This window comes from Vombatus ursinus, unplaced genomic scaffold (genome assembly GCF_900497805.2).
Source record: "Vombatus ursinus unplaced genomic scaffold, bare-nosed wombat genome assembly UNPS02014781.1, whole genome shotgun sequence".
In the NCBI taxonomy this organism is placed as follows: domain Eukaryota; kingdom Metazoa; phylum Chordata; class Mammalia; order Diprotodontia; family Vombatidae; genus Vombatus; species Vombatus ursinus.
Window position 1 is genome coordinate 13,549,354 of NW_020954559.1, and position 11,142 is coordinate 13,560,495.

Here is an 11,142-nt window from a genome sequence, read left to right on the forward strand (position 1 = left end):
GGTTAAGTGACTTGTCCAAGGTCGTACAGCTAGTAAGTGTCAAGTGTCTGAGGTTGGATTTGAACTCAGGTGCCCCTAACTCCAAGGCCAGAGCTCTATCCACTGCACCACCTAGCTGCCCCTAAAAAATCACATCTTTCAATGGAAGCTTTTCCGAATCCCTCTTAATTCTAATGCCTTCCCTCTGTTCATTATTTCCGATTTGTCCCGTATATAACTTACTTGTGTATATTTATTTATCTCTCATATTAGATTGTGAGCTCTTTGAGGAAAAGAACTGTCTTTTTATTTTCTCTTTATCCCCACTTCTTAGCACAGTATCTAGTGTTAAATAAATTAGATAGATTTCAAATCTCTGATAAGTATCTCTTGGCAATGGCCCTGATTTATTTCCAAAGAGCTGGCCTGCAGCACAGTGAATATATCCACAGCAACCTCTTCTTATCCTGTATCTACCTAATGACATGGAGGAAAACAGAGAGGACCCCAAGCATGAGATTTTGCCCCCGGGCCAGGGCTGGTGGAAACTCACGCCCAGCTTCCTGTGTCAGAGGGACCAGTTGTGGGCATGGATGGGCTATTGGGCAGCTGTGAGCTGGCACTATTGTGAAGAGGACATGGCAAAAAAATCATCCCATTGGGCCTGGACCAGGGAATGGCCTACCACCATGGGGGCGGGGCCCATCAAGGTTCACCCCAGTGGGACAAGAACTATCCTGTCATGTCCCATGTCTCAAATCTCTCTCCCCAGGGCTGCTCTGTTTGTGGCTGTGGCTCCAGTGGGGTCCTTCCCCATTTCCTCCCAAACAGAACTCCCTTAAACAGTGTTTCCTCCACCCCCCCCCAAGCAGCAGTACCCCCAAACAGCCTCCTCCAACTCAGTCCCTTCCCACTCTTTCCTTGGCCCCTTGGCCCAGGAACATTTTCCTCATTCTCCCTCCAGTGCTGCAGCTAGAGCCTGGGACCTATACTGTGCAGATCATGCCAGAGCAGGCTGCCGCCGCCTCCCCTACTTCCTCATAGTCAGTAGAATAAAGATCAGGACCAGTCTGCCAGCCCCTCTCCTAAGTTGCCCCTGTGAGGGCTGACTGCCCTCCCTGGCTTCTCCTCTTCTCCTTCCTTCTCTTATTCAACTTCCTAGATATCAAGCATCAGCAAGGAGGGCTGTATAACTCCTATCCTTGACATCATAATGGTCTTGGTTCCTTCTTTAATAAATTGGAGAAGAGAAGGGAAAAAAAATTAATTTCCTTCTCCTACAACACCTCTAACTCTACCCTGCTTTCATTAGCTTATTGCGTATTTTGAATGGATATTGAAGATATGGTACAGTGGAAACAAGGCTGACTCTGGATTCCAAGGACCTAGATTTAAATCCCACCTCTGATACTTAATACTCTAATACTGTGTGACCCTGGGCAAATCACTGAATCTCTTCCCTAGGCTAGATGATTTCTAAAATCCATTTAAGCTGTAGATCTAGGCTCTTATGACTGGCTCAATTCTACAAACATTTATTATTTAAATGTCTAGAGTGTCAAGAGCAGATAAAGACACAACATTTAGATACAATACAATAAATATTTATTAAGTACCTGCTATGCATTGAGCACTCTGCTTAAGATCTGGGAATACAAATAAGAAAAGAAAGACAGTCCCTGACCTCAAGGAGCTTACAATCTAATGTGGTAAGATCTGATTCCTGATCTTGTGGAAATTTCCATTCAGTGGGAAAATGAAATAGATGTACAGATAACTATTCTAGAAATACAAAAGAATACCTAAGTATACAAGAGAGATACAAAGTGCTGTGTGAGGTCTGAGATAGGGAAATGTAAACTAGGGGGGATAATGATTATGAAGGGTTTCCTGGAGGTAGAATTTGAGTTGGTTTTTAAAGAATGGGTAGAGTGCCAGACCTGGAGTCAGGAAGACCTGAGTTGAAATCTGGCCTCAGATACTTACTAGCTATGTGATTCGGAGCAAGTCATTTAACCCTCTTGCCTCAGTTTCCTCATCTGTAAAGTTGGCTGGAGAAGGAAATGGCAAACCACTCCAGCATCTTTGCCAAGAAAACCTCAAATGGGGTCACAAAGAGTCAGACATGACTGAAAAGGACTCAACAACAACAAGGAATTGTATAGGCAGAATAGGGGAGGGCATTCCAAAGTTAGAGGGAAAGCCCACAAAAGCACGTCGATGGGAAAACATGAAATCAATGCAGGATAGAATTAACAGTCCAGTTGGCCAGAACTTATAGGATGCTGGAAAAGAGTAATATGAAATTACTTTGCGAAGTTAAAATGGAGCAAGACCATGGCTGTCTTAAAAGTCAAGCTGTGAAGTTTGAACTTTACTTGCTAGGTAATGTGGACCATAATATGCCAATACTGTCCATGGGGTTTTCTTGGCAATGATACTGGAATGATTTACCATTTCCTTCTTCAACTTGATAGGTAATAGGGAATTTGGGGTGTATGGGGAGGACTGGCAACTCTGGTGTGAGGGCTTTCTGAGCCCTTTCCAGGGTTGCTCATCTACCTTTGGTGTCTACCTGGCACTTAACTATCACCTGTGGCTCCTAGAAACTGTAGCATACTCAATGGTCACACCCCAGTTAACCCTCTTGGCAGACATGTTAAATCACGCTGAGGGTAACTGAGGGGCCTCATACCCATCGATGAGTTATGGGGATGTCTCGTGCAAACAAGTGAAGACTTCCCCTGTTGGAATGGGTGGATGAGAACAATTTGTTCCACTGGCCACGAAGGCAGCTGAAGCAGGTGCTGTGGAACGCTTAGAGCTTGGTCAGACATCAAAGTTGTCAAGGTCATCCACTGCATCCTGGGCCATAGCTGGTCATCTTGACTTTTGTCTTGCCACCAGAATTCAATGACTCAGGAAGAGAGAGTGAGGCTGACATCTTTGTGCAATCCTGCCTCACTTAAATCCAGTTCATACTTGAGTCAAGATATGAGTCCATTGGGGCAGCTAGGTGGTGCAGTGGATAGAGCACTAGCCCTGGAGTCAGGAGGACCTGAGTTCAAATCCAGCTTCAGACACTTAACAGTTACTAGTTGTGTGACCATGGGCAAGTCACTTAATCCCATTGCCTAGCCAAAAAAGGAGAAAAAAAAAGATATCATTCCATGGTCTCATTGGTCCTCTTTTGAAGGACAAACAACAATAGGGAACCATTAAAAGAACTTAGATTCAGGGCTGAAAAGGACCTTGGAAGTCATCAATGTAATTCAAACCCCTCATTTTACAGATAAGGGAACTGAGTCCCAGAGATATTAAGTAGTTTGCCCAAGGTCATCCAGAATGCAAATGTCAGAATGGGGAGTTGAACCCAGATCCTCCAATTCCTACTCTAGTATTCTTCCCATTATGCCAGGCTATCTCTAACCAGGAGAATAGCCAGATCTACACATTAAGAAATTTAAAGTCTAGGAGTGTGTCAAGTATGGATTGGAAGAGGCTGCAAGGGGAAAAGGACATAAAAAGATCTTTAAAGGCATAAGCATGATAATGAGAGCCTGGAGAGGATGGAAAAGATGTGAGTAATATTATGATAGGCATGCGTGTAGGACATCCTTGTGAATAATGTCTCACTGGCATCTTCTATAGGAGTCCCTACCCACAGGACAGGCAGTTGAATATGTAAATCCAAAGGCTGAGAGAAAGATTAAAGGGGCAATGTAAGTTACTATATGTCCATTACTAAGGTAAGAGGAGAGGGTGCCATTTCATCAGGTTTCCAGCCTGGTCTCCTGCCTTGGTCTCCTTCTGCCCCAAGGTTTTGCTCCTTTCTGATCTGCCCAAGATTCAGAAAGGACTCCACCTCTTAGGTCACAATACTATTAACTTTGAAAATCTTTCTTAATTTTTCATTTAATTATTAACAACTTCCACCTGGCTGTACACTTCATATCTCAGTGATTCTAGACCCCAAATCTCATTCCCTATCCCCTTCTACCTGATTCTTTATCTCCATCCCCCTCAACACCAAAGTTCCACCCAAACCCAAATGCTGCCCACCCCTGCCGCTGTACCCTCTGGAATGCTTACTCCATAAGCAGCAAACTGTTTCACCTTAAATCTTTTCCTTTCCTGCTCCTTTCATCTTCTGCCTCTCACTGAGACCTGACTCCCTCCTGATAACACAACTTCCCTGGTCACCCTTTCAAGTACTCAAGGTGAGGAAATCAGAATAATCCTTATTCTCCATTTCCATTTCCAGGTTCTCCCCCTACTGCTATCACTCAGTAGTGTCTCCTTCTTAAATGTCCACACAATCTACATCTACTACCCAATTAAAATCCTAGTAGATGTTGCCTGCAGTCCTCCAGTACTCTCCCCTTCTTTCCTAATGAGTTCAGGACTTGGCTCACCATCTCTCTCTCTTCCCAAACTCCTGCCCTTATATTTAGGGACTTCAACATACATATTGATACTTCCTCAAACACCCTAACTTCCCATTTCTTCTGCCTGTTCATTTCCCATGACCTGCTCCTTCTAGGGCAGTTAGAGAGAGCAGTGAGTAAAATACTGGGCCTGGAGTCAGAAAGAACTGAGTTCAGTTCATTGGACACTTGCTAGCTGTATGACCCCAGGCAAGTCACTTAACTCTGTTTACCTCAGTTTCCCCATCTGTAAAATGAGATGGAGAAAGAAACGGCAAACTATTCCAGTATCTTTGCCAAGAAAACCACGAATGGGATCACAAAGAATTGGACATGACCGAAAAATGACTGAACAACAACTGACTTCCTCCATCACCTCATGCCTAGACTATTGTAGTAGCCTGTTGTTTGGTCTGTCTGTCACATATCAGTCAGTCATTACCTCCTTTAGAATATTCTCTCCTCCTTCTGGCTTTATAGCCACTGTATTCTCCTAATTCTCCTCCTAACTTTCTATCCAACATTCTTTTGACTTCTTTGATGAATCTTCTCCAATATGGTGATAAAAGTGCATAAGTGATAAAAGATTTGTAGTCAGGAGATATGTAGGATTGACTATTGGCTCTAATGCTAATTGTTAGAGTCATATTACCTCTTTGAGTATGTTTCCTTATCTACAAAATGTAAATTAAAATACACTGCCTACCTCAATCTGTTAATAAGCATTTATTAAGTGCTTCCTGTGTGCCAGGCACTGCACTAAGAGGGGTACTTCGAGGAAAGCATTTTGAAATTAAAGTGTTATTAAAAAATGAATATGCAAAGCTATCAGGGGCAGCTAGGTGGCGAAGTGGATAGAGCTCTGGCCTTGGAGTCAGGAGGACCTGAGTTCAAATCTGACCTCAGACACTTAACACTTACTAGCTGGATGATCCTAACAAGTTACTTAACCCTGATTGCCTCACCAAAAAGCAAAAACAAACAAACAAACAAACAAACTATCAGGCACAGGACAGCCTTTATTCTATGGAAGAAAAGTGCAAACAATAACACATAAAAACACTCTCAATATTCCATTCAATGAAGCATAACACATGAAGGAACTTGCAGCCCCTAGATATTCAACACAATGTTCCTTCCTTTCCCATGAGTCCTACTTTCCATGGTGTCTTAAAGTCCTTCATTCTTAGGGTCATCTTGTGATTGGAATCCCCTCCAAAGGGAAACAAATTTAAGTACTTATTATGTGTTAGGCACCATGCAAAGTACTGCAACTGAAGCAACCTGTCTAGGAATACTTTATACTTAGTCTATTGCATACATTGTTGATGCATATTTGCTGACACCCTGAGATATGATTACCCAGGACTCTGGGTTAATTATCCTAATTTTATTAAGTGTTAACGTTTATTTTTATATTGTGGTGTGTACTGAAGCTGATTTTTCGAGGAACTCCAAAATTCCAGATTTTAGGGAAGAATGTTGTAGGATATTGGAGACTGTTACATTTTGGTGGATATAAATTGCACAATATCTTTTTGTATGAGCCTCCTGGGGCTATGGATAGTCTTTCTTTTGCACCATCCTAAAGGCCAGCAGAGCTTAGACTCATGAAAGGAGAGAAGTAAGTTCGCCGAGGGGAAGACACGATGAGTGCTGGAAAAGTCTAATCACCACAAGGGGGAGCTACCACCCCTGCCCTAGCCTATGCACACAAACTGGGACTGAATGTCAGAGCATGAAATAGGGACAGCGAAGGCAGTGGAGAAAAGGTGATGCTATGACGCTACTACAGAAACTCAGCAAATTCTCACTCCTCCTGTTTGTTTGTTTTTTGGCCTCTCCCTTCTTGCTTTTTAAGAGAGGCATTCTTGTTTCTTAATCCTTCTTTTAAGGGTCTGTCCTGTCAACCTATCTTCCATACATCCATCTAGCTACCACCCTAATACAGACCATCATCAATTAGAGGCAATGGGGGTTAAGTGACTTGCCCAGCGTCACATAGTTAGTAAATGTCTGAGGCCAGATGTGAACTCAGGTCCTTCTGACTTCAGAGCCACTGCAACATCTAGCTATCCCTTTATCTCACCTACTAACAAGAGACCTCTTCTTTTTTCTTCCCCTTCCCCATTTTTTTTTACTACATTAATACGTATTTGTGGAATAAAACAAGCATTTTCATAACATAGTACGGTAAAAAATATGATTGTACATGAAGCTGCAAATCCCCTATCACAACTTGGTATTCCTTTTAAATATACAACAAAATTACCATGTAAATTTCTTTTTTTTTTTCCTTTCTTTCAACCCTCTCCCACCCCACCCTAGAAATGGCTACCATTAGACACAAATAGGTACATATAAATATATATGTAAAGTTATTCTATACATACTTCTATTTATCAGTTCTTTCTCTGGATGCAGATAGCGTCTTTCTTCATATTTCCTTTATAGTTAATTTGGGTATTTATAATAGTTGAAATAACTTATTCACTCAAAGTCATTTTTTTTTTAAGTGAAGCAACTGGGGCTAAGTGACTTGCCTAGAGTCACACAGCTAGGAAGTATTACGTGTCTGAGGCCAGATTTGAATTCAGGTCCTCCTGACTCCAGGGCCGTTGCTCTATCCGCTGTGCCACCTAACTGCCCCCACTCAAAGTCTTTCTTAAAACAATATTGTTGTTACTGTATATAATGTTCTCTTGGTTCTGCTCATTTTACTTTTCATTATTTCATGGTCTTTCCAGGTTTTTCTAAAAGCATCCTGCTAATTGTTTCTTATAGCACTGTAGTATTCTATCACAATCATATACTACAACTTGTTCAGTCATTTCCCAATTGGTGGGCATCCCCTCACCTTCCAGTTCTTTGCCACCAAAAAGAGATGCTACAAGCATCTTAGAACATATAGGTTACAAGAGACTTCTAATTGATCTCCCTGCCTCAAATCTTTCCTCACCCTATCTAATCCATCCTTCACTCAGGTGCTAAAGTGATTGCCTTAAATCACAGGTTTCCTTGTTGTGAAAACCATGACCCCATCCAATAAACTCCAATGACTCCCCAGGTTCTGTATGGCACCTAAAGCTGTTTCCAAGCATTTCCTTCCTATCTTTTCAGTTTTCTCATACTCTACTTTGGAACAGCTAGATAGCACAGTGGATAGCACGCTGGCCTGGAGTCAGGATAGACTTGAGTTCAAATCTGACCTCAGACACTTATTAGCTATGTGACCCTGGGCAAATCACTTGACCTTGTTTGCCTCAGTTTCCTCATCTGTAAAATATGCTGGAGAAGGAAATGGCAAATCACTTCAGTATCTCTTCCAAGAAAACCCAGATGGGGTCATGGAGAGTCTGATATGACTAAACAACAATACTCTACTTCCCTCCATGTACTCTAATTCAACAGCTGCTTTATTGTTCCTCAAACTTGACATTCTAGCTCTTCCACTTACCTTTGCACTGGCTATCCTCCATGTCTGGAATGCACTCCTTCCCCACTTCTACCTCTTAGTTTTCCTGGCTTCCTGTAAGACTCAGCTCAAATCCAACCTTTTTCAGGAGACCAATCCCAGTCTCCACAGCTACAGCTGCCACCCCCTCTGAATTCCTCCCGTCTATGTTGTTCGGTCGTTTTTCAGTTGTGTCTGATTCTTCATGACCCCATTTGGGATTTTCTTGGCAAAAATACTGGAGTGGTTTGTCATTTCCTTCTCCAGCTCATTTTACAGATGAGGAAACTGAAGTAAGCAGGGTTAAGTGACTTGCCTAGGGTCCCCCAGTCAAGTAAGTGACTGAAGCTGAATTTGAACTCATGAAGATGAATTCCAAGCCCAGTGTTTTATCCACTATGCCCATATCTTGTATGTACCTAGTTATTTTCATGCTGTCTTTCCCATTGGAATGTGAACTCCTTGATCACAGGGAATTGTTTTTACTTTTCTTGATATCCCCAGAGATTATAGCAGTGTTTGGCAAATAGTAAGCACATAATAAATGCTCTTCAGCAAGGGATAGAAGCAATTAGAAAAGAAAAAAATAGTTTTGATTATATGAGATTGAGTAGCTTTTGCACAAACAAAATTAATGCATCTAAGATTAGGTAGGGAAGCATTGACTGAGGAAAAAGATTCTTTGTATCAAATTTCTCAGATAAGAGTTTGATATCTAAGATAATATACACAATTAACAAAAATATATAAAAATCAAAGCCATTCTCCCAATTGATAAGTAGTCAAAAGATATTCACAAACAGATCTCAAAAGAAGAATTGCAGACTCTTAACTACCATATGAAAGAATGCTCTAAATCATTAATAATAGGAGACATTAATACAAACTATCCTGAGGATTTCCCTCACACCCAATAAATGGCAAAAAAATGGGAATAGTCAATATTGGAATATTGGAAGGGCTTTGGAAAGACAGGAGCATGAATGCATTACTGGTAGAGCTGTGGATTATTATAACCATTCTGGAAAATACCTGGATTTTTGCAAAAAAGTGATAATGTAGATAACCTTTTGACCTAAATATTGCTAAGCTTATACCTGAAGGAAGTCACTGACAAAAAGAGAGGCTCTGCACACCCCAAAATGTTTACAGCAATATTCTTACAGTAGAAACAGTATTTCTTCTACTAGAAATAAGGTAGCTACCTGTCAATTGTAGAATGGCTAAACAAATTGTGGTACATGAATAGAGTGCAATATCACTTTGCTATAAGAATAATGGCAAATATGATGAATACAAAGAAACATGGAAAAGAAAGAGTTATATGGATTTATATAAAATGAAGTAAGCAGATTCAAGAAAACAATATATACAATGATTACAACAGTATAAATCAAAAGAACCTCCACAAAATAATAGAAAATGAATATTGAAAAATACAAAGAAAAAGCTTGGCCCTAAAAAAGTTATGAGAAAACACCTCTCCCAACTCTTCTGCAAAGGTAGAGACCTCACAGGTGTAGATCATTGTAAATAGTACAGTTTTTTTAGAAATAAATTGATTGGTTTTGCTGAGTTTTTTTCTCTCCTTGTTCTCTTTTTAAAAAATAATAATATTTTATTTTTCCCCAGTTACATGTTAAAACAATTTTTATCTTCTATCTTTTTTTAAATTCTTTTTTTTTTATAGTAAGAGATGGATTTCTGGACAGAGGAGAGAAATAAAGGGGGAAATCTAAGTAATTTAAAACCTAAAGATAACAATAAACACCTATTTAAAGAAATAAAATTAATGCTTTTTGTTTAGTTGTTTAGTATTTGTCCATTTGTATTAAACAACAATTCTTTAATCCATGGGAACCAAACTAAAACGGTGACAGTTCTGGGAGAAGAGAGCTTAGCCAAGTAAGAAAGATCTGTTGATATCACTTGTCCCATAAAACTATCTATTCCTCCTATGACTAATGCCTTCCTTGTTGATACCATTGTGACATCCTAGCAATTCACAATCACATGCATTTTTTCACATGCATTTCCAAGTGCATTCTAGAAGAATTACAGTTCAGCATAGAGGGGTTTGTAGCAGACAGTTTTTTCAGACAGAGCCAGAAGAGATAAGGTACAGTTTTCGTTCTTCCTACAAAGGTTCAGGCTTCAACATCCACTTGTCTTAGCATTAGGAGGACCTGGAGGGTTCTAATTCGTTAGAAATATGCCACATACACTAAATGATTCTGGATGAAGTTTAGGTGCTGCTGTCCTACATACAACCTTGTTCTTACAGCCAATGCATTTAATTGAAACTAGCTGATGTGTTTAGGAGTGAATTGTTCATTTAATCATTTCACCTACCAACTCACTTTCATAGAATCTTCTTTGTGATGGTAATTTTCCTGTATTTCATTAGGGGCTTCTGAAGATAAGAGAGCAGGGCAATAACACAAAGGAGTTGCCCAGGCATAGCAAGCAGGATCTCCAACAGGGTACCCCTCAGGGAACACGTGATAAGGCAAAATTGCTCTGGAGTATGCTTGTAATTCACCTCCTTTTGAATTATCGAACTTTAGAATAGCTTTCAAATTGAAAGCCACCCCATTTCTGAACAGATACCTCTGAGGGTTTTGTAATTGAATTCTTTAGTTTGATGCTGGTCTGAAGGCCTAAAGGTCAGTGATTCATAAAGAGAAAAAGAATTTCTAAAGCTATTCAAATTAATGTCTTTCCTGGGTATTCTGGGTATCCTGCTGCCTTCATGCATAGTTAGGATACAGTGATCAGAAGTACCATGTGGCAAATAATCAGGCTTGTGTTTTGGAACTGGCAGTTTTTGTTTATTTGACTGTGCAGGTGCGGGAGTTTGGGATTCTGTTGCACGTGCTTCTTTTAATCGGGGTTACACCAGGGGTCACTGGTCACTTCCCTTCATTTTCCACCCCGGTGAATCTATCTGTTTGCACATCCTGCACCTATCTCCTCTTGGTGCAGGCTTTTAGGGCTGTTACCCTCCCTTTGAGTTTTTATTGCTCAATTAAATGATATTCAATACAGTAGGTTTAAGACAGACTTTGGTAATCAGGAATTCTTCCAAGCTATAAAAGGAACAGGATTCTATATAAAGAAAATGGTGAAGATATGCCATCTTGTTCATTTTGACCTTTTCATGTGCAGGAGTACCTCCTCTTCCCCTCCTCCCCCAAGGAATAGCAAGTACTAGTATTGTTCTGTTTGCCTCAGTTTCCTCATCTGCAAAATGAATTGGACAAGGAAATGGCAAATCATTCC

At 40.5% G+C, this 11,142-nt stretch overlaps 1 pseudogene; it reads left to right on the forward strand.

The window, feature by feature from the left end:
* Positions 1 to 375: 375 nt before the first annotated feature.
* On the forward strand, positions 376 to 1,023 carry LOC114046155 (annotated as a pseudogene).
* The last annotated feature ends 10,119 nt before the right edge of the window (positions 1,024 to 11,142 follow it).